General features: G+C 44.5%; 1 protein-coding gene across 1 annotated transcript in view; it reads right to left on the bottom strand.

The window, feature by feature from the left end:
• Positions 1-15,587, bottom strand: part of LOC115480958 (E3 ubiquitin-protein ligase MARCH2-like) — a 46,261-nt gene extending 30,674 nt beyond the window's left edge. Inside the window, exon 1 of the mRNA XM_030219942.1 lies at positions 15,533-15,587. The gene's annotated coding sequence lies outside the window, so the exon portion shown is untranslated. The remainder of the gene's footprint in view (positions 1-15,532) is intronic.
• Positions 15,588-25,073: the final 9,486 nt, after the last annotated feature.

Below are 25,073 nucleotides of genomic sequence, written 5' to 3'. Positions count from 1 at the left end.
GATCTACTTCTCTGCCGCAACAGGTTTCGGTGCACCATGAGGTTCGGAGCCACGTGGCATCGGAAGTTGCCGTGTGGTTGTCAACCTCATGGCGCACCGAAACCAGTTGCAGCAGAGAAGCAGATCCTGTGGGAGTACTTAATCGGAGGACATTCTGCGGGCCAAGAAATGAGGTTGGCAGGCTGAGTTCTGGCTCGTGGGCTCGACAAACCTGATGTAGAAGGATTGATAGGGGTGAGTTTGAACTGTTTGGATGAAGTTTCTAACAACCAGTAACTTCATTTCTTGTAAAAACCGGGTATAAGAAAAAGTCTTCTCTCCATCGAAAGGTGAGCAGTACAAGACAGTGTATCTTGCAGCTGACGGTGCACTAATTCTTTGCTCACTTTTTAAACATAAATAAAGGGGAACTAGGTATTCCAGATTTAGCCCTATTTGAGTCTTTAAGTGGGGAATTTTTAATGCTGGTATCAGGTGTTTGACAATGGAAGATTATGATCAGTTGATCTTTAAGTGGGGAATTTTTAATGCTGTACCCTGTACTGGAAACAATGTGGTGCTTTGGGTACCTCATTGCATTTGTGGTGGGATTATTCATTTTCTAAGGATTTCTGGTTATTCATTCAAGATGCAGTGCATACAATTCTGGGTATCCATATTTTATTGACTGTAGATATGTGTTTACTGAATTGTTACCCAGAGAGTTTGGATTAAAATTCCAGAATGGTATGATTATCAGAAAAAACATTAGTGCATGCTCGCACGTGTGTTTTGGCCCTCCAAATGTTACAAAATATAAAAGGTGGCCCCTGATAGGAAGACTGGACAAGTCTGTTTTAAATCATCATAAGGAGAATTCTGAAACCGCTTGCGGTGCGTATAGGCCTGCAAAGACTCGGCACAAGTGGGCTGACGAGCAGACTTTCAAAGAAAACACCCCACAGGAAAATGAGAAGACTTTTTGTTCCCACTTTGCATCTTCTATAATCCAGATGCGAAGTATGCTTAACATAGTAAATGACAGCAGATAAAGATCAGTTTGATACATCAAAATCTACTCAGTAAGGTGGCTAGAGTTGTACCTGTCGCTTCATGCCAGTTACATCCCTCTATGCTGTTATAATCCAGTCTTTTTACCACCACCCCAAAACAATTACGTACCAGCCACAAAATTTTGAAGTGATAAAAGACTAGAAAGGCTACGTATGAGAAAAGCAATTTTTGTATTTACTTACCAAAGTACAGATATATAAATGTACAGATATAATCAATAGTTTCTCATGGGAGAACAGCCACCGCTACACATAAGTGTTCTCTGCCACTGTCTCTCCAAAATAATGTACAGCTTCAACTGTTTATATATCCTTTATTTTCATATAGGTTTAACAAATTATCTTCCTCAAAGATCATTCTGTTTTCTTTCAATACCATCTGCTTTTTCTCTGTCGTTAAACCACATTTTTCTGTCTATTCATAATTGCCCTTTCCCACGCTTGCTTGCACGCAAGAATGTCTTATCAGATCATGAGTCTCCAGCGCCCTTGCTTGGGATATAAAGGATTTCAAAATGAAATCTTCATGACTATTTTTTCCCCTTCAATTTAACTTTGCTTATATGACACAGCATGTAAAGGGGAGCAAAATCCAATCCCTGCTTTTTATCAGTGCTTTTTTTGTGCTGGTATGCGCCGGTACGGCATACCGGCACTTTTTTTTTTCCTAAGGCCAGCTCACCTGTTCGCCCTTAGCTCACAGACAGCAAGCCCTGCTTCTGCTCCTGCCGCCCTATGACGCGCTTAAATCTTTTTTTTTTAACCCTGAAGTCGCAGTGTCGGTGTTAGTGAAAGAACCAGGTCGCCTCCTCCTGCCTTTCCTTCATTCTCTCAGTGTCCCGCCCTCGCGGAAATGGGAAGCTACGTCAGAGGAAGGCAGGACACAGAGGGAACGAAGGGAAGGCTGGAGGAGGCAAGCCTGGTCCTTTCACTAACGCCGGTGCTGCAAGTTCAGGTAAAAAAATAAAATAAAAGACTTAAACACGTTGCAGGCGGCAAGAACAGAAAGCAGGGCTGTCAGGGAGCTAAGGGCAGGCAGGTGGGGCTGGACATGGATGGAGGGGAGGGAAGACAGGCTTTTAAGGTGTCTGTCTCTGTCCCCTGGGTCACCATATCTGCTCTGACCCAGGGGACAGAGACAGACACCTTAAAAGCCTGACTGCTTCCTTCAAACAGAAAGGCTACAACCCCAAAATAATCTCCAAGAATATTGCCTCCTCCCTCAAAACACCCAGGGAGAATCTGCTACAGTACAAGGAGAAAAAAGCCACAGACAGAATCCCCCTTGTACTGACATACAATCCAGAGCTGGAAAAACTGAGGAAAATCATAAGAGATCTACAACCTATACTCCAGGAGAATGAATTACTAAAAGAGATTTTCCCATCCCCACCAGTACTGGCCTTCCGACAGCCACCCAACTCAAAACACAAGCTAATCAGAAGTAAACTTCCATCACAGACTGAAAAGGAACAGAAGGGCACACTTCCCTGTAATTTATCCAGTTGCAAACTATGCCAAAATATTTCACAGGACCCCACAGTCATCCACAAAGGAAAGATATTCAACATAAAGGAATCTTTCACTTGCTCATCTTCCAATGTGGTATATATCATTCAGTGTAAAAAATGTAATGAAGGATGCTATATTGGAGAAACAGGCCAGATGCTTAAGACAAGATTCAATTTACATAGACATCACATGAACAATACTGGTGCCAGTAGGGCTCCCACCCCTGTTGGTCAGCATTTTACAGGACCCAGGACACTGTACCAGTGACTTCACAGTGAGAATCCTGAAAGGTAACTTTAAAACCATACAAGAACGTAAGACCTTTGAAGTCAGAATGATTGAATATTTTAACACCCAACAGAAAGGACAAGGATCTGGGGTTCCTAGCCCATTATAAACTATAAAGCTGTATTTCTCTATTGATCACCCCACCCGTCACCTATCCACACCCATCCTGTTAGAATATCAATGATATGCTTTGATGTCCCCATGCATACCTCCTACCCACCCCCATCCTCCCACTCTGTCAGACTGTCATAGTAATGCTTGAATGTTTTCACTTATATACACTGTCAGCTAGCACATTTGCTTATTTCCGATCTGACGAAGAAGGGCAACCTTCGAAAGCTAATCAAGAAATGTATTAAGTTATGTCCAATAAAAAAGGTATCATCTTATTTTCTTTTCCATGTTTTATTTTGTTTGATTTCTATTGATAAGAAGGGGGGAGAGGAGAAATTCTGGACATGGAGGGAAGAAGAGAGAGTTGAAATGCTGGACATGGATGGAGGGGAGGGAACAGAGAGAAAGTGAGATGAACATGGATACAGGGGAGAAGAGAGGAGAAATGCTGGACATGGATGGAGGGAAGAGCAAAAATGCTGGACGTGGATAGAAAGAGGAAGGAGATGCATACTGACAAGATGAGGGAAAGGGAAAAGAGGAGAAAAACTGCACATGGATGAATAAAATAGGCAAAAGCTGGAACCACTCTATACCTCCTCCAGTCAAGTCTGCAGAGGACCCAGCTTTTACCTATGGATGTAGGGCAAAAAATGAAGAAGAAAGGAGGAAAGGAAAGTAAAGAAATAAATGGAAAGGAAGCCCTGGAAATGGAGTTAAGGGAACAGACAGAGAGCAGCAGAATCAGAAAAACAAAGTCACCAGACAACAAAAGTAGAAAAAGATCATTTTATTTTCATTTTAATGTTTGGAAGATGTCCAATTTGAGAATTTATATCTGCTGTCTTATTTTGCACTGGGTATATTAGAGCTGTAACAGCTTATAGATATTATTTAAAATGAAAAAAAAGATCACAAGTTATTTTTTACTCCTATACTCGTATAGTATTTTCAATGATAGTTTATATGCGCCACGGCTGGTATAAGGGGTGTGGCTACCATTGTAAATTTAATGTCAAAATTGTATACTGCCTTAGGTGAATCTTTATGATGTGGTTAATTAATCAATCAATAAATAAATAAATAAATAAATAAATAAGAATGAGACTATTGAAGGCCGGTTCTTATGGACACCAGGGGGATCATTTTCAAAGCCAGAGAATGTGGTAAAGGCGATTAGCTTAGCTGGGTTTAAAAAAAGGTCTGGATGACTTCCTAAAGGAAAAGTCCATAGACCATTATTAAATTGACATGGGGAAAATCCACTGCTTTTTTTCTGGGATAAGCAGCATAAAATGTATTGAGCTTTTTTGGGATCTTGCCAGGTATTTGTGACCTGGATTGGCCACTGTTGGAAGCAGGATGGTGGGCTTGATGGACCTTTGGTCTCTCCCAGTGTGGCAATACTTATGTACTTATGAACTTAGAAAGTTCCATTGCTTACTATAAGGGGCATTTTCGATATGATGTCTAAGTCCAACTTTGGACATTTTGCTAAAATGTCCAAAATTAAAGTGGGAAATATAGCAATTTTCAAAACAGAAAAACAGCCACTTTTGAAAAAAAAAAAAAGAAAAGAAAAGACATTTGCTCGATGTTTTTGTGCTCTGTGTGTTTATATTTTTGGTCCATTTAAAAAAAAAAAAAAATGTCCAATTCAGTCTTTGGTGCAAGAGACTACCCGTATCTTAATTTTCCTATCCGCATCTTCATTTTCCTACCTATAAGAAAGTAGTTTATAAATCTATATATACAGCTACTTTTTCATACCAAGATACTAAATGGCAGAATTCCTTGCCGAAAAATACAAGATCCCAACATGATTATTTGGTTTTTCGTAAGTTTTTGAAATCCTTCCTTTTCAAAAAATGTCTGTCAATTGATCCTGGTACCTAATCTCCCCCCTTCCATTCTCCCTATTATGCTTTATTGTAGAATTCTTTATATATTTACGATTCTTTCCTTATTGATATGTGTGGGATTATATATTTTGTTTCATATTTTGTATTGACTTCTTTTTAGCTTGTTAGCCACAATGAACTTGAAATTGTACAGGAAAATGTGGGATGCAAAATTACAGTTTATCTACAGTCTAATCTTAAAGTTGTAAACAAATTTTATGGTGCAATAAACAGCCCAGAGATGGGGACCAAGGACATAGCATGGAGGAAAAAAGCATGTGATTACCTTGAACTTGGACAGAACGGGGGCATGGACAGCTGAAAACTTGGATAAGTGGCTCAACTGTGGAACTATTGCTTTAATGGCAGTCTCAAAAAGAGGGTATCAGAGACTCCTAATGTTTGTGCTAGGGCTGCACCAAATATTTGTATCCGATTCGGCCCAGAATATATTATTCATATTCAGCCAAATAGCGATTTAAATTCTAATACAAATAATTCAGGGCTCTACTGTGCTAAATCCTACTGAAATAAACACTTGATTTCTGATTGCACGTTGCTTCTTTTATTATTTGCTATGTGGAGGAGTGGCCTAGTGGTTAGGGTGGTGGACTTTGGTCCTGGGGAACTGAGGAACCGAGTTCGATTCCCACTTCAGGCACAGGCAGCTCCTTGTGACTCTGGGCAAGTCACTTAACCCTCCATTGCCCCATGTAAGCCGCATTGAGCCTGCCCTGAGTGGGAAAGTGCGGGGTACAAATGTAACAATAAAAATAAATGTTAAAGCTCAATGCTCATTATTCGTATTCAGCAGAATAGTAAAATATGCTATTCAGTACAGCTCTAGTTCTGTACTACTACCACTACTTATTTCTCAAGCGCTACTAGACGTACGCAGCGCTGTACACTTGAACATGAAGAGACAGTCCCTGCTGAACAGAGCTTACAATCTAATTAGGACAAACAAGAGATAAGGGAATATTAAAGTGAGGATGATAAAATAAGGGTTCTGAGCAAGTGAATAAGGGTTAGGAGTTAAAAGCAGCATCAAAAAGGTGGGCTTTTAGCTTAGATTCTGGAAAAAATCCAAAAGTCAGAAGCTTTCAGGTATTTTAACTGTAAGACCAAGGCCTACCCTATAATTAGGCTAGAAGGGGCATTTTCAAAAGAACATCCTGCTTATAATGTCCAAAAAAGCCCCTATCCACCTCACAGTCATTTTCAAACAGGAAAAACATCAGGATTTCTTGCTCAAAAATAAGTGAGAACGTTCTTGCAGTGAAACTATCCAAAATGAACAGCAATTTTCCAAAATATGAATGCCAAAAAAAGCAGGCATAAAGATGTCTGTCCAGCATCATTTGTACAAAAATGACCATGCAGAGGAGCAGCCTAGTGGTCAGTGCAGTGGACTAAGGGACCCAGGTACTAATCCCACCTTAATTCCTTTATATGTTATTGTGTGCCCTCCAGAAACAGCTAAAAGCCTACTGTACCTAAAGGTCCACCACTACAACAGCCATCACGATATAGTGGAATTAGAAAAGGAGCACAGAAGGGAGACAAAAATGATAAAGGGGATGGGATTTCCCTATGAGAAAAGGCTGAAGCGGCTAGGGCTCTTCAGCTTGGAGAAAAGATGGCTGAGGGGAGATATGATAGAGGTCTATAAAATGAATGGAGTGGAATGGGCAGACGTGAATTGCTTGTTTACTCTTTCCAAAAAAGCTAGGACTAGGGGGCACACAATGAAGTTAGAAAGTAGTAAATTTAAAACGAATCGGACAAAATATTTCTTCACTCAACGTGTAATTAAACTCTGGACTTTGTTGTCAAAGCTAGCTTAGCGGGGTTTTAAAAAGGTTTGGATGGCTTTCTAAAGGAAAAGTCCATAGACCATTATTAAAATGGATTTGGGGAAAATCCACTGCTTATTTCTAGAATAAGCAACATAAAACGTATTGCACTATTTTGGGGATCTTGCCAGGTACTTGTGACCTGGATTGGCCACTGTTGGAAACAGGATCCTGGGCTTGATGGCCCTTCAGTCTGTCCCAGTATGGAAATATTTATGTACTTATGTAGGTGTCATATAAATTCAGGTACAGTAGGTATTTCTATGTTCCAGGAAGGCTCACATATTTGTACAGAGAGTTAAATTGGGAGTTACACCTGGGTCCTGTTGAACTAAGTCCACTGCACTGACCACTAGGCTATACCTTACACTTGCTTTGCTTTGTTAGGAATGGCCATAATACCTGAAGCTGTCAAAGAGCCTGGTATTCACTGTCACTTTTACTTCTTAGGGGAGTGGGAGGGGGTCATTAACCACTGGGAGATTAAAGAGCTGTCATGCCTTCATCCCTCCAGTAGTCAGCTGCTCAATCAGGGTACCCTTTTGTACCCTGAATGTTATTGAAATAGGTCTAGATAAAAACATCCTTCTTTGTTGCCTTGGACCTTTCTTCCCATTCCATTATTGCTGAAAGCCGTCCTAATTTTGGGCCCACCCTAGTCCCACCCAAAACATGCCTCCAACACGCCTCCTTGCTATTTGGACAAACTGCAGTGTAAAACCTCCAAATTCTGCCTTTCAAAAACTGCGATTTGGACATTTTCAGCAGACGGACCTTCTTTGGGGCATTTTTGAGACATCCATCTGCTTTGAAAATTAGCGTCATATTATAGGGATGGATATAATGGCTCATTGTTTTGTATGCTGACTTCGCATAACAATGATTAAGCCATGTTGTGGCCAAATTACTGGGCAAAGCAGACTGGATAGATCGTATAGGTCTTCGACTGCTGTCATCTACTATATTTTCATATGTGTTACTATATCATTACACAACCGTCAACAGAGGCAGAGAAAATCCCGATTCTGATTTTCTGGTAAATGAATACAAAAATTGTTTCTAAACTTAGTAGGTATAAGCCTCAACATATGAAACATCCAAACATATGGTGGGCATGTTAAATTGAAAAAAAGACTCTCCTTAAAATCCCATCAATATTAATATCACAACAAAAATAAGTATCCTGATTTCAATCTAGTGACATTCAAGTAATATTACACTCCTAGTAACCACTAGCCACTCTTAAAATCTATTCAAAATGCCTTATTAAACAACTAGTAAAAGTGGCCCGTTTCAAAGCAAATGAAACGGGCGCTAGCAAGGTTTTCATCGCCAACACCCTCCCTGGCCAACCCCTTTGTTGTTCTGCCATTGCTCCGCCCCCAACGTCATGACGTTTGACGTGAGGGCGGGGCCCGGAGCGATTTCCCCCCCCCCCCCCCACCTCCCTGCCAACCCCTTCGTTGTTCTGCCATTGCTCTGCCCTCGAGGGCAGGGCCCGGAGCGAGTTTGGTGGCTTCACCACCATGAATCTTCGAACCTTTTTGAAGGAAGTCAGGGCTTGGCTTCACTGATGTCAGTGTTCTCAGAACGTTGAGGGTGAGTTTTATTATAGTAGATTCTTTTACTGCACAGAAAATATACATATCTTTATAAAACAAACACTGTAGTATCTTCACTGCACACAGCCTTCATTCATACCACTCACTCACAAACTCAAACTAAACACTCAAGCATCTCTTCAGAGCTCCAAATCAGGATATTTCTATTCAAACTTTTATAATTCAGTATCTGTCCCAATTTACACTTTGTTAATATAAGGGTTAAACTTTTAAGCTGAAGAAAAAAGTCCAGTATCACAATAACAGTCCCATCTTCATCTCATCGGGCAATATAATTCCCTTTGTTCTCATGGGACAGTATTGTTGTCTTCATAAGTTATTACACAGAATCACCAAAATAAATTGTTCATTCATGCTCCCGAATTGTGTTCAGAAATTCAATTCATTATCCACTGCGTCACAATCAAACTTCTTGCAACTCGTAACTCTGCGGGTTGCTAATCCAAAATGTGCTGTCACATAACGTATACAGAACAGCCCTCTTCCTCATTTTCGCTATTATTTGAGTTCAACATCCACATACAAAATATCAGCACTGTGTGCAGTGAGGAGACTACAGTGTTTTATAAAGATATGTATATTTCCTATGCGGTAAAAGAATTGTTTAATAAAGCATTTTGAATAGATTTTAAGAGTGGCTAGTGGTTACTAGGAGTGTAATATCAATACTAATATGAGACTTTGTAAAGAAAAATGAATTCTACACCATCCATCTCCAAACCAAATTACAGACAATGATGAGCGACAGCGCTCTGCCCCATTCCTCTCCATACTATACCATACAGCACGAGTCAGCACTCTGCTCCATCTCTCATAACACTACAGAAAAGTCATTCAGCTATGCCCAACTGTCCATAATGTACAGGAGAGAGTCTCAGAGCGCACTGCTCCCTTCTTCCTACATGGTACAGAAGGCTAAATAAATAAGCACTCTGCCCTACAAAAGAATAGCCTTATCCCTGAGATTCATACTACTGTAAAGCAAGGAACCCTAGGGTCCTGAATCCAGTGGAATTTTCAGATTTCTACAACAAACATGTATGAGGTACATTTACATACAGGGGACACAGAGCAAGCAAATTGGTGTTATTACTTTACAGAGGGCAGAGTTTGTTGGAGTAAGGCTCAGATTGCTGTGATGGTCGAAAGGCGGTATATCAAATAATGAATATATCTATTTCTATCTGACTGTGTATGTGTTGCATTAGTGGTTTAATCTTAGCTTTCTTATTTTATGGTATATGCGATTTGTGACTATTGTTTTTGTTGATGTTATAACCTACAATATTTTAAGATGATTTATAGAATGATTTTGTTTTAAATGTATAATTGTTTATATTATTTTAACTGTTTTACTGACTTTGTATATGTGCTTTTGTATTCCGCCTACATGGCCGATAGAAAATGTTTAAATACATAAAATAAAAAATAAAGATCCCATTCGCATTCATTTTAGAGACCCGAAAACCCAAATGGGTTGCAATCCTCAAGGACCGAATTGGGGTTTCTCAGGGAAAGGAGGTCATAAGGAGCATCTGAAGCTGAAAAATGTTGTTTATTAACAAACATTCAAAGTTTCTAGCAGTGGTCTTTCTAAACATAGGCTACACAAGAGTATCTGACAGGGCAGGCCTATAATCAGACATATATTAACCTAAACCCAGTGTCTATAAGTTGATGCCATAGCTACAGCTTATACCTAGAATGAGTCGGATATCTCTAACAATTGTATATCCAAATAAGGAGAAAGGCCTTAAACACAGAACCCAGTACTCTGCCATCACATCTGATGAAACATTGCACCCGTATAAGAGAGGGAAAACTGAAGAATGTAACACACACTGCCATAGTTGCTGCAGCCTGCAAACTGGAGAAAAAAAAATACCATGCAGTGACAAGAGGGGAAGCCAAGTTTCAGGTCTGGATCAACTTTACTGCCATCAAGTTTTCTTCATTCCTATTGCTGTGTTTTCCACAGCAGCATTTCTCCTCTCCCACAAAGATCAAACCAGCCAAAAATCCTGAATGTAGCTTTCCCTGAAATAATCTGGCACATGCTACAGCCACAAGAGGCAGAAATTTCCACCACCCCTCCCTCTCGGTCTGTCAAGTTAGTACTTTCAGCTCTGAACAGCATTAAATCGCCTTCCTCAAAATCTGCAGTGAACTCTCCGTCATAGCCAAAGGACTGAAGCCCAACCCTGTCAGCTCTGCTACAGAAAACCAAGCACATTACTAAATGATATACCTGAAAAAGTTATTACAATGAGTTTTTGCCTCTGAGGCAAGTTTCTCTTCGTATTCTCTTTTGGCTTTCTTTAATCAATGCTGTGCATCTAACTTGCCAGTGCTTATGTTGCTTCTTGTTTTCTTCATTTGGATCTTATTTTCATATTCTGAAAGATGTTCTTTTGGCTCTAATTGCCTCTTACACTTTTTCTCCTTAACCATGCTGGCTGTCATTTGCTCTTCTTTCAACCTTTATTAATACGTGGAATACATCTGGTCTGGGCTTCCAAAATGATATTTTTAAACAACGTCCATGCCTGATTTAAAGTCCTAACCTCTGCTGCTGAGCCTTTTGAGTTTTTAAAAAATTTTCTCCTCACTTTATCATACTAACCCTTTCAAAAATTAAATGCCACAAAAGTAGATTTCCTTAGTGACTGCACTCCAGTTAAGTTGCATTTGATCATGTTATGATCACTGTTTCCCAGCAGACCCAACACAGTTACTTCTTGTACTAAGTCCTGCATTCCACTAAGAACTAGATCTAAAAGAGCTCCCCCTCTTGCCAGTTCCTGGACCAGTTGCTCCATGAATCAGACATTTATTATATCTAGGAATTTTACCTCCCTAGCACTCCCTGATGTGGCATTTAACCAGTCAATACTGAGGAAATTGAAATCACCCACTGCTGCCAAATTTGCTAGCTTCTCTAATTTCTGTTAACATATCTTCATCTGTCTGCTTATTCTGGCCTGGCGGATGGTAGTATAGCTCTACATGTATATTCTTTCACTTCACACAAGGAATTTCTATCCATAAGGATTCCATGTTGCTGTCATTGCAAAATAATTTATACTGTAGTAACACTGTGTCACATTGATTGCCCTCTTTCCACCAGGTCTGAGATACCTAATATATCTAACTCTTCATTTAGTGCTATATACGCTAACTCTCGTATCTTATTTTTTAGGCTTCTAGTATTTGTATACAGACTCAGGTGTTTTTTTTCCCTTGCATGTACAAGCTACTTAGAAGTTGACAGGAATAATTTGCAACCTTTGCTCTGTTCTATTGGGATTTCCTAAAGGAAAGGGAATGGGACTTAATATACCGCCTTTCTGTGGTTTTTGCAACTACATTCAAAAGCGGTTTTATATAGTATATACAGGTACTTATTTGTACCTGGGGCAGTGGAGGGTTAAGTGACTTGCCCAGAGTCACAAGGAGCTGCAGTGGTAATTGAACCCAGCTCCCCAGGATCAAAGTCAAAGTCCACTGCACTAACCACTAGGCTATTCCTCCACTCCTAAATGTCCTATTACAATAGTAACCTTCATAGGGGGATCAAAGATGGCGGATGGTATATGACCTAAGGCTGATTGCTCCTTGCTTGTGTCCTGTGTTTTTCTGCATAACTTTTGCACGACGCCGAAAAGGAGAGGGAAAATAAGGGCAACCTTACCTACTACTCCCCCACCAGGTCAAAGGTTGATTTTACACTACAGAGTTACTTTTTGGGAACAAAATGGAAGCATCTTTGCTGCTTTCCAAGGACAGAGAGCGTCTGCGGTTCTAGAGGACAGCATTTCACTCAGCCCGCCTGCCAAAACGTCTCCACACCTTTGGCGTTTAGTTCTATTCCTTTGGGTGTGGCTGAAGCAAAATAAAGTAAGCAAATCAATTAATGTGAACGGGAAGGAAGAGAGGAGGGTAGGTGGAGGCGAGTGGTTACAAGTGGTTACGAGTCAAAAGCAATGTTAAAGAGGTGGGCTTTCAGTCTAGCTTAAAGGTGGCCAAGGATGGGACAAGACGTAGGGGCTCAGGAAGTTTATTCCAGGCGTAGGGTGCAGCGAGACAGAAGGCGCAAAGTCTGGAGTTGGCAGTAGTGGAGAAGGGAATAGATAAGGATTTATCCATGGAGCGGAGTGCACGGGAAGGGGTGTAGGGAAGGACGAGTGTGGAGAGATACTGGGGAGCAGCAGAGTGAGTACATTTATAGGTTAGTAGAAGAAGTTTGAACAGGATGCGAAAACGGATAGGGAGCCAGTGAAGGGTCTTGAGGAGAGACTCATTGAGACTCCGGAGCTCTGCCTGCCTCTTGGGTCCTGAGCCTCAAATGGGAAGCACTTGTGAACATGCTACCCTGGAGGTTCTGGATCTTAGCTGTCTACTTAAGAACCTAAATTTGGCTTCCAGAACCTCCCTCCTACATTTTCCTACGTCGTCAGTACTCGCATGTACCAAGACAGCTAGTTCCTCTCCAGCACTTTAGATTGTAAGCTCCTTTGAGCAGGGACTGTCCTTCTATGTTAAATTGTACAGCTCTGCGTAACCCTAGTAGCGCTTTAGAAATGTCAAGTAGTAGTAGCACTGTCTAAAATCTTATCTAGGTGACACATAAGGTTCGCCACCTTCGCACCAGGCAGCCAAGTAACCAAGCGATCCTCATATGCACCAGCCACTGAGTTATCTACACACCTAATGAATGAATCTCCAATACGGCCATCCCAATCCTTCCCTCCTAGGCAAAAGCCCCTGGAGACATATCCTCAGTGTGAGAGGATGTTACAGCCCTTGGGGGGGGGGGGGGGGGGGCAGGTCCTGGCTACAAGATCACTTCCTCCTCTCCAAGGCGATGCTTTCCCTTCAGGTGACCTTTTTCCTCCATGGCAGAACAGAGGCTGCCAGACTAATGGTGGGATTTCTCTAATATGTCCTTGTAGGCCTCCTCTAAATATCTCTCTGCCTCAGCTCCTCCAAGTCTCCAGGAATCGAACCTATTCTCTGACTGCTACGAGCTCTTTGCACATAGTACACACATATGACCTCTCAACAACTGGGAGATAATCAGACATGTGACAGTGCAAAAGTCTGGATAGCCCCCATCTTGCTGCTGGACTGCTGTCTGCATCTTATTATTGATTATTTTTTTAATTAAGTTGCTAATGGAGTACAAATTTGTAGATTAAAGTTCCCTATAATTGTTAATTACATTATAGGCTATGCTAATATTTAGGGTTTTAAAATTTCTTTTTATTTGTATTATTTGTAGGTTCCTCTTTCTAAACCTAAGTAGATTATTTCTAACAGCTAATTACTGGCTGATACAAATGCCCTAATTAATTGGTTCAAGGGCCTATAAACCAAGGATTGGGTGAGAGGGAATTAAACTCTGAACAGGTTTCCTGTGACTATCAAATCTGCTCTACACTGATGCTACGGTAAACTCTAGAATAGTTCCTTAACTGCTAGTATATGAAACTGTAATGGAGACTTTAAATGCTAAACAAAAAAAAAAAACCTATTCCTTAAACTACCTTTGCTAAATAAGCAGAGTAACTTAAAAATAAAGACACTGAGATTACCTATTTACTACTACTACTTATACTTCTACTAGCCGTTGAGCCCGTAAAAACGGGCTGGTATTGAGGTTTTCCTACCCCCGCGGTCACCACCGCTCCCCTCCCCCCCTCGAAGTCGCCACCGCTTCCCCCCCCTCGAAGTCGCCGCCGCCGCCACCCCTCCACCTGGCCCGGGCCCTCTCTTTACTTTTGAACTTACACATCCATTCGCCGAACGCAGCAACGCACATCAGCTGAGCTGCCCCTTCCTTCTCTGCCTGTGTGTGTCCCGCCCTCGCTGACGTTACGTCACAGGAGGGCGGGGCCACAGGCAAAGAAGGAAGGGCTCAGTGCAGCTCAGCTGATGTGCATTGCTGCGTTCGGCGAATGGATGTGTAAGTTCAGAAGGGAAGATAGGGCCCGGGCCGGGTGGAGGGGTGGCGGCAGCAACCTCGGCGGCGCAGTTTCCCTCTCTGTCCCGCCCCCCCCCCCCGTCATCACGTATTGACGCGGGGGCGGGACAGAGAGGGAAGTCTCTACTGCGCATTTGCGAGTGAGTCGGTCACTCGCCATTTATATGTTTGATAGCGCTACAAGGCATACCAGCGCTGTACACCATACATGAAAAGACAGTCCCTGCTCAAAGAGCTCACAATCTAAATAGGATGCAGCGCTGTACACTTTAAGTCTACCTTTCCCCAAATTTAAAAGCAATTTCCCAGCAAATAACTTACTAGGGAAGTTCTGTCCTGCTCTGGAAGTCCTCTTGCAGCACCTCTTCTGGACAGACAGCAATTGAAAGTTTGGCTTACTTATGTGCCTGTGCTGCTGTCACACTACAATCAGTGTGACAACAGGGCCCTTTTCAACTATGGGTCACTAGTGCCTTGCCCAAGATCACAAGGAACGGCAGTGGAATTTGAACCAGGCTGCCCTAGTTCTTAGCCTGCTGCTCCAACGATTAAACTAATAAGACGTGAGGAGCAGCGGTGGGTTCAGAGACAGGAGAAGAGGTGATATTGATAAAGGAGAAATGGAGAATTTGGGAGAGGGCAGATGGTAGAATTGGGTTTAGAAGCTGAAAAGAGGTTTAAAGATAGGTGAACAGTGAGAAAGATGAAACGGATGGCTCAGGAATGGAAAAGGGGTGAAAACGGAGAGTGGGTTCAGCAACAGAGTAAGGAAAGTGGATTTTGGGGTGGGGAGACTTGGCAAGCACAGGTTCAGGTGCACTGGGGACCAATAAATAAAAAGACCAAATCATACCTATTAGGCTTGTGACACACGCATTTGGCTGTCCCTTCTTCACAAGCATTCAAGGAACCAGTGCTCCCTTCACTTGGTCGGCATCTCTTTTTAAACCTCGCCGCCGCATTTCTTTCTCTCAACCAACCAGCATCCCCCCTCCCTTGTCCAGCATCTCTCTCACACAAGACACCCCCTACCCCGGTCCATCATCCATCTGTCTCCCTACAAGACAGCCCCTCCTCCCCGGTCCGGCATCTTTCCTTCGCTCTCACCCCACCCCTCCCCTCCGTCAGGCATCGCTCCCTCATTCTCAAACCCCCACCCCATCCGCCATCACTCCCTCTTTCTCAACCCCCCCTACTGCCTTACTTTCAAACTTGTTGGCAGCTGCGATTCATACAGGTTGCCTGCGATGGCCTGGACTGCTTTCCCTCTGCTGCATCCCGCCCCACCGGAAACAGGAAATTGCATCACTGGGGCGGGGAGGAACAGAGAGGGAAGCTCGGACTCGCTGCTGGCGAGTCGCGCGACCTCAAATATATGTTTGAAGGTAGGTCCGGGGGGGGACATGGGGTGGTGGCGGTGATGATGATGAGAATGAGACATAGATATCCGGCTGCAGGCTAGACGAAGGGAAGAGAGCTTGAGAGTGATAAAGAGATGCTGAACGGGTCGGGGTGTGTTGTGTGATTTGCAAGAGTACAGAGGTTCCGAACCGCGGGAGGGTGGTGAAATCAGAGAAACCGGACCGGAGGAAATGCGCGGTTGACGATAGGCCTTTTGATTTAAGCATTTCCTGACCTCAGGTTTTTGCAGTTATCTATCTTTCCGCACGCGTGTGTGCTTGTGCTCCACGTGTTTACACTTACTACCTCTGAATCTGTAAATGCAAGACTTTCCTACTTATTTGTTTGGCTTTATTTGCCGCCTTTTTGAACTCAGTGCAGTGTACAATAAGAATAGATCAAACATGAGCAATAACAGCAGCAAAAATATTCAAATACAACGTATGGCATAGTCTACTATTTCAATGTCAACACAGTTATCAATAGAAATCAAACAAAATAAAACATGGGACATGTTTTATTTTGTTTGATTTCTATTGATAACCTTTAAGAGTGGACTAACACGGCTACCACACCTCGCTACTTAGAATGTCAACACAATACGTAATAGAACATTTTAATTGATAGTGACAGGTAAAGCAAAGATGAAACTTATAGATTAAGAAGAGTTAGAAGGTCATGTGACTAATTTAAAGAAAGTTGCACATGAGGTGAGAGAGATGGTTAAATATTATTTCGGGTAGGAGTGGATAAACATGTCCTACTGCAGTACGTGTAGCCCTTGTCACTCCTTGTTTATCACCTTTTTGAAGGAATTCACTCAAGGCGGTGTACAGTAAGAATAGATCAAACATGAGCAATAGGCAATTACAGCAGTAAAAAAATATTTAAATAATAATATAGCATACAACTTACAATGTCAACACAATACATCATAGAACATTTTAATTGATAGTGAAGGGTAACATTCCTTACCAAACATTCCATGATCTCAGCAAATATATAGTGGAATTAGAAAAGGTCCAGAGAAGAGCGACAAAGTTGATAAAGGGGATGGGATGATTTCCCTATGAGGAAAGGCTAAAGTGACTGGGGCTCTTCAGCTTGGAGAAAAGACGGCTGAGGGGAGATATGATAGAGGTCTATAAACTAATGAGTGGAGTGGAACGGGTAGATGTGAAGCATCTGTTTACGCTTTCCAAAAATACTAGGACTAAGCGGCATGCGATGAAGCTACAATGTAGTAAATTTAAAACGAATCAGAGAAAATTTTTCTTCACTCAACGTGTAAACTCTAGAATTTGTTGCCGGAGAATGTGTAAAGGCGGTTAGCTTAGTGGAGTTTTAAAAAAAGGTTTGGACGGCTTCCTAAAGGAAAAGTGCATAGACCATTATTAAATGGACTTGGGGAAAATCCACTGTTTCTGGGATAAGCAGCATAAAATATTTTGTACTTTTTTGGGATCTTGCCAGGTATTTGTGATCTGGATTGGCCACTGTTGGAAACAGGATGCTGGGCTTGATGGACCTTTGGTCTTTCCCAGTATGGCAATACTTATGTAATGTTTATACAAGGGCATTTGCACGTTCTTAATCTGTCTTATCCAAATTCCTATTCTTTAATCACCAATAACTGTAATTTACCGCCATCTGTCTTGAAGTCTTTATGAACCTTTAAAACATGACATAGATGTTTTCAAACCAATCCAACAATATAATGCCATTGACTGGGTACATAGATTAACAAAAACAGCATTAGTTACAACATCCTTAACTATAACTCCATTAAATTTCAGAATTTTTGTAAGGTTTTGGCTTAGAAAAGTAAACCCTTCCCGCTCCTCCTTGTTCAGCCCCCCCCCCTCCATACCTCCCACCCCCAGGGTAAAACACATCAAACAGATCCAGATTCCAAGGGACCACATTGCTCACTGTGCCTGAAAGGTGCCCCACACCAACTGCCAGGTACTCAACCTCTGTTTACGTTCTGCTAGTAACCTTTCCATTTCCATGCCCCAGTTTAGAGAGCCACTTTTTAATGGAAGGTACACCCTCATGTTTCCACTGAGCAGCTACTGTCACTCTGGCCACTCCAGCCACTATTCTCACAAATCTCTGCTGTGGGGGTGTTAACCCTACTGCCTGAACGGAAAACAAGAAGACTTCTGGGGCCTACCTGAAGGTACATCCCTCCCATCTCTGCAGCCTACTATGGACCGCCTTCCAGAATGCTTTGGCTTTAACACACGTCCACCATATGTGGCCCATTGTGCCCCGTTGGCCACATCCCCTCCAACAAAGGCCCGAGGCAGTTGGGTATATTCTTTGTAAACGGTCCGGTGTGAGATACCAGTGGAACAGAATTTTCACCGCATTTTCTTTTAATGGTATGTGAATAAACCCACCCCCACCCTTTTTTCGATTCTTCCCCATTCTGCCTCCCCCAGGGCCACTCCCAGCTCCTTGTTCCAGCTCTTCCTATGAATGCTATAACATGAGAGTTGCTCACCGAAGTATTTGTATAATTGGCTAATTAATCCACTAGTGGAGGTGACCTTCTCACAGATATCCTCAAGTTTGAGTTTTTCCCTCTTTATGCCCACTCGCACTGCTTCCATTTTGAGGAAGTGAGCCAGTTGGAAGTAGGCAAATGTCTCCCCCCCTCTCCACAGGGTAAAGTGTCTGCAAGTTCTGAAAAGACAACAACTGGTCTGCCTCAAACATTTGACCCCAATTTCTCAAACCCTTAGCATACCATCCTGTAAATGCCTCTGTCTCGAGTCCTGGCAAGAAGAGTGGGTTGTATGCTATAGGCGACAGCCTGGAAAGTGTACATTGGCCCTTCGGAAAAAGACTATCCCAGTAATGGAGAGTTAGGCTTATGGTCGGGCATTCTCCCACCCCCAGGGTCCTAAAAGACTTTGGGAGCCACATAATTGCTCCCAGCGGTGTGTGGCCTAGTGACCATTGTTCCAAGTGCACCCATTGCCTATCTGGATAATCCTGATACCATTCAACTGCCACCTTTCCTTGAGCCGCTCTATAGTACCACATGAGGTTCGGGACTTCCTTCTATCTTGGTATAGTAGGGTACGCGATAGACGTGGACGTTTACCTGCTCAGACGAAACACGTTATTTTATCCTGCAGCGCTGCCAGGAATCGCCTGGGCATCATCAAAGGCAGCACTTGGAAAAGGTACAGTAACCGTGGTAAGACATTCATTTTAATTATAGCTATTCGCCCAAACCAAGAAAACGCCATATCCCCCCATCTTTCCAAATCTGCCGCAATGGCCCGTCCCAATCCCTTGTAGTTAGCATTAAAAAGCTCCAAGTGATCAGAGGTCAGATTGACCCCCCAGGTACCGTATGCACTTGGAAGCCCACCGAAAAGGTAAGGATGTCCTCAGTTGGTCCACCTCCCAATCAGGTAGCGTGACATTCAAAGCCTCTGATTTTGTCATATTTACTCTGAACCCTCACACTGCTGAATATTCCTCAATTGTGCGATACCAGGGGTCGAATAGTGAACAGCAGGACATCATCCGCAAAAAGGGCCAGTTTGTGTGCCCTGCCCACTATGTTTAATCCTGAGATACCCGGGTGTGTCCTTATCCTGGAGGCGAAAGGCTCCATCACCATGGCAAAGGGCAAAGGAGATAGTGGGCAGCCCTGCCGAGTTCCTCTATGCAATGTAAAAAAGCTCCGAGTTGCCCCCATTGACCCTCACACAAGCCCTGAGTGATTCGTAAAATGCCTGTATCCATCCCCGGAACCGAGACCCAAACCCCAAAACTTTCAAAGTCTTATACATGAATGGCCAGTGGACCCTATCAAAGGCCTTTTCTGCGTCCAAACTTAAAAGACATATTGGCCTTTGTCCTCTCTTAGCTATGTACATTAAATCAAGTACCCTCCTTATGTTATCCATGGCCTTACGATGTGCTACAAAGCCCACTTGTTCCGGATGTATTAGTACTAGAAGTACCGGTGCTAACCTACCTGCCAGCACCTTTGCCAAGATTTTAACATCTGCATTCAGTACTGAGATGGGCCTATAGGAACCACACTCCTTGTGATCTTTATCCGGTTTGGGCAACACTGCTATCCAGGCCTCTCTCATGGAGGGAGGTAGTACTACCGCTCTCCCCACATGATTAAATAAGTCTGCAAGAAGAGGCGCCAACACGGAAGCAAACTTCTTATAAAATTCATTAGGCAGCCCATCCAACCCCGGGGATTTACAGGATGGTAAGCTACCAATAGCCTCCTGTATCTCCAATGGAGTGACAGGTTTATCCAGTTGGGCCTGCTGTTGAAGGGTCAACGGAGACAGGTCGCTTTCTGCTAAATACTCAGCAATAGTTTCCTCGGCAGGGCTGATCTCCTGCTCATATAAACCCTGATAAAAATCCCTGAAACACCTCCGTATTTGTTCTGAATTTCGCTCCAGGTTTCCATAACCATCTCATACCTCTGTGGTAGTACGGTCAACCTTCTGCCACCTCAGCTTTAAAGCCAGGAGACGTCCCGCCTTATTTGCAAATTCATAAGAACCCACCCTTTGGCGGTTCTGTAAATGACTGAGCTGCTCAGAATATATAGAATCAAGCAGCAGCCTCTGCTCTCTCAGTTCTTGTAGGATCTGCGGGGGTCTACTAGCCTTATGTTGAGCCTCCAGCTTTTGTATGCTGTCTAAGCACCGTTTTATCTGTGCTTTACACATACGAGAGCGTTTGCTAGCTACTTTCAAAAAGTAACCCCTGGTTACCGCTTTCATTGCGTCCCATACCACATTGAGGTCGGGGCCAGAGTCCTTATTGAACTCTAAATATTCCTTTAGTACTTTTCTATACCCTTCTGCTACCACCGCATCCTGCAGCACACTAGTATTAAGCATCCACCTCTTGTCTTTGAACTCTGTCTTTAGTTTTGGTAACACCACCCAGACTGGAGCATGGTCGGATAGTGTCGTACTGCCAATTTCAGCTTCAGGCCCCAACTCACCAGTGCAGTGTCTAGGAAAATATAGTCAATTCTCGAGTACAAGTCGTGTGCTGACGAATAGTATGTATAATCTCTATCCCTCGTTTGTGTCAGTCTCCACAAGTCCAGGGTTCCCAGCGAATAAGCTAGGGATTCCAACGCCCGTGACAGCGAATGCTACATACCTGTAGAAGGTATTCTCCGAGGACAGCAGGCTGATTGTTCTCACTGATGGGTGACGTCCACAGCAGCCCCTCCAATCGGAAACTTCACTAGCAAAGGCCTTTGCTAGTCCTCGCGCGGCCTTCTTCCCACCCGAACCGGCTCGTGTTCGTCAGTCCCGTATGTAGCAAAACAAAGACAAGGGAAGACACAACTCCAAAGGGGAGAAGGGCGGGTTTGTGAGAACAATCAGCCTGCTGTCCTCGGAGAATACCTTCTACAGGTATGTAGCATTCGCTTTCTCCGAGGACAAGCAGGCTACTTGTTCTCACTGCTGGGGTATCCCTAGCCCCCAGGCTCACTCAAAACAACAAACATGGTCAATTGGGCCTTGCAACGGCAAGGACATAACTGAGATTGACCTAAAAACTTATCCAACTAACAGAGAGTGTAGCCTGGAACAGAATAAAACATGGGCCAGGGGGGGTGGAGTTGGATTCTAAACCCCGAACAGATTCTGAAGCACTGACTGCCTGAACCGACTGTCGCGTCGGGTATCCTGTTGCAGGCAGTAATGAGATGTGAATGTGTGGACAGATGACCACGTCGCAGCTTTGCAGATCTCTTCAATAGTGGCTGACTTCAAGTGGGCCACTGACGCAGCCATGGCTCTGACATTGTGAGCCGTGACATGACCCTCAAGAGCCAGCCCAGCCTGGGCGTAAGTGAAGGAAATGCAATCTGCTAGCCAATTGGATATGGTGCGTTTCCCCACAGCCACTCCCCTCCTGTTGGGATCAAAAGAAACAAACAATTGGGCGGACTGTCTGTTGGTCTGTGTCCGCTCCAGATAGAAGGCCAATGCTCTTTTGCAGTCCAATGTGTGCAGCTGACGTTCAGCAGGGCAGGAATGAGGACGGGGAAAAAATGTTGGCAAGACAATTGACTGGTTCAGATGGAACTCCGACACTACCTTCGGCAAGAACTTAGGGTGAGTGCGGAGGACTACTCTATTATGATAAAATCTGGTGTAAGGGGCCTGAAGCTCACTGACTCTACGAGCTGAAGTAACTGCCACCAAGAAAATGACCTTCCAGGTCAAGTACTTCAGATGGCAGGAGTTCAGTGGCTCAAAAGGAGGTTTCATCAGCTGGGTGAGAACAACATTGAGATCCCATGACACTGTAGGAGGTTTGACGGGGGGGGGGGGGGGGGGGGGGGGCTTTGACAAAAGCAAACCTCTCATGAAGCGAACAACTAAAGGCTGTCCTGAGATCGGCTTACCTTCCACACGGTAATGGTATGCACTGATTGCACTAAGGTGAACCCTTACAGAGTTGGTCTTGAGACCAGACTCAGACAAGTGCAGAAGGTAGTCAAGCATGGTCTGTGTAGGACAAGAGCGAGGATCTAAGGCCTTGCTGTCACACCAGACGGCGAACCTCCTCCATAAAAAGAAGTAACTCCTCTTAGTGGAATCTTTTCTGGAAGCAAGCAAGATACGGGAGACACCCTCTGACAGACCCAAAGAGGCAAAGTCTACCCTCTCAACATCCAGGCCGTGAGAGCCAGAGACTGGAGGTTGGGATGCAGAAGCGCCCCTTCGTCCTGTGTGATGAGGGTCGGAAAACACTCCAATCTCCACGGTTCTTCGGAGGACAACTCCAGAAGAAGAGGGAACCAGATCTGACGCGGCCAAAACGGAGCAATCAGAATCATGGTGCCTCGGTCTTGCTTGAGTTTCAACAAAGTCTTCCCCACCAGAGGTATGGGAGGATAAGCATATAGCAGGCCTTCCCCCCAATCCAGTAGGAAGGCATCCGATGCCAGTCTGCCGTGGGCCTGAAGTCTGGAACAGAACTGAGGGACCTTGTGGTTGGCTCGAGATGCAAAGAGATCTACCAAGGGGGTGCCCCACACCTGGAAGATCTGGCGCACTACTCTGGAGTTGAGCGACCACTCGTGAGGTTGCATAATCCTGCTCAACCTGTCGGCCAGACTGTTGTTTACGCCTGCCAGATATGTGGCTTGGAGCCACATGCCGTAACGGCGAGCCCAGAGCCACCTGCAACCTGGTTGTCTGTCTGAATTTGGATAATTTGATGGGACAGCCGATCTCTGAAAGCCTTCAGAGCGTTCCAGACCGCTCGTAACTCCAGGAGATTGATCTGCAGATCACGTTCCTGGAGGGACCAGCTTCCCTGGGTGTGAAGCCCATCGACATGAGCTCCCCACCCCAGGAGAGACGCATCCGTAGTCAGCACTTTTTGTGGCTGAGGAATTTGGAAAGGGCGTCCCAGAGCTCTCGGTACCGATGCGGGAAGGTGACCGGTGTCGATGCTTCTTTGATTTCTTCAAACGAAGCATGTCACTGGAGCTTCCCGGTACCGACGAGGAGGACGTAGAATCCAGCCGTCTCTTCCTCGGGGCCGAGGCCGAAGAAGGTCGGTCTTGGGGGGGCTGTACCGCAGGAGCCCTCAGGGTAGGAGGAGACCCACCCGAAGGCTCACCGCCACCAGCAGGGGAATGGACAGCCCTCACCTGCACTCCAGTCGAAGCACCACCGTCCGACATCAGCAACAGCGGAGGTCCCGGTACCACCGACGCAGCCTTCCGATGTCTCGGTACCGACGATGCAGAGGGTCAAAACCTTGATGCCATCGATGCAGTCGATGCCAAGGTCGAAGACTCTGATGCTGTCAACGTCGATGCACTCGATGCCTCCGGTGCTGTTGTCGACGAAGAGCCCGAGAACAACACGTTCCACTGGGCCAATCTCGCTACCTGAGTCCTCTTCTGTAAAAGAGCACAAAGACTGCAGGCTTGCGGGCGGTGCCCAGCCCCCAGACACTGAAGACACGACGCGTGCCTATCAGTGAGCGAGATTACCCAGGCGCACTGGGTGCACTTCTTGAAGCCGCTGGGAGACTTCGATGACATGGGCGGAAAAATCACGCCGGCGAAATCAAAATTCACGATGGTGACGAAGGGCACCAAAAATAAGGGAGAGAAAAAACCCGTACCGAGGCCACAAAAAAGGCCTACCCCGAAAGCGAAAGGAAACTTACGTCGGGGAAACAAACTGGACAAACGGGAAGGGACAAAGACCGAGGTCTTTCTTTTTTTTAGCGAAGACGTGCGAGGGTCAACTTGAGGGGCGCGAAACGGCGGCAAAACACGACCATCCCGAGCACGGACAAAAGAAGACTGACGAACACGAGCCGGTTCGGGCGGGAAGACGGCCGCGCATGCGCGGTGCGCGAGGACTAGCAAAGGCCTTTGCTAGTGAAGTTTCCGATTGGAGGGGCTGCCGTGGACGTCACCCATCAGTGAGAACAAGCAGCCTGCTTGTCCTCGGAGAATCTCTATTACTCTCTATATTGCTATGCCCCGATCAGTCGAGACTTGGATTCACCACTGCGTTGAAGTGCCCCCCCCCCCCCCCCACACACACACACAATCGGTACCCCGGACGAAGGCAGACAGGGCATTCTTAATTTTTACAAAAAAGTCTACCTGTCCTACATTTGGGGCGTATATTGATGCTATAGTGAACGCCACCCGATCTATTGTAAGATGCATAAATAGAAAGCGCCCCCCCCCCGGGTCCTTTTTTACCTGTAGTACTTGCACAGCCAATGAGGAATGCATCAGTATCGCAACTCCGCATGCCCTTGAGCCCTCAGGAGAAGCGAAGTAGGCCACTGGGTAGCTAGGGTGGGAAAGAAGCCTCTCATGCTTGCGTCACAAATGTGTTTCTTGCACAAGGACAACATGGGGATTGTACTGCTGCAGTTCCTTAAATAATTTCTGTCTCTTCTGTGGCATATTCAGACCTTTAACATTATAAGATAGTATCTTTAAGTCTGTAGTCATTTCTTACATAATAAATATGACAGTATACCAGTGCAGTCCTGGAATGAGAGCACCACCGCTTATCCCTGCTATAGGGTCCCCTGTCACCCATGAGTCAAAGCCATCAGCTCTAACCACAGGCATAAGCATCAGAGGTCGCCTGACCTATTGATGCAGGTATGTGGCGACCTCTCAGTACATAGTGCCAGCGAATCAGAGATGAGCCTTATCATGTGCACCAGCGTGTTCCAACTTCAAAATTTCATTTCTTCCTTGTCTGCAGTGCTGCGCCTCGAACCCAGAGACACAGAGCCAACTGGAATTTATTTTTAGGTACCAT

Source organism: Microcaecilia unicolor, chromosome 11, assembly GCF_901765095.1.
Source record: "Microcaecilia unicolor chromosome 11, aMicUni1.1, whole genome shotgun sequence".
Classification (NCBI taxonomy): Eukaryota; Metazoa; Chordata; class Amphibia; order Gymnophiona; family Siphonopidae; genus Microcaecilia; species Microcaecilia unicolor.
This window is presented reverse-complemented; position numbering and strand designations above follow the sequence as displayed.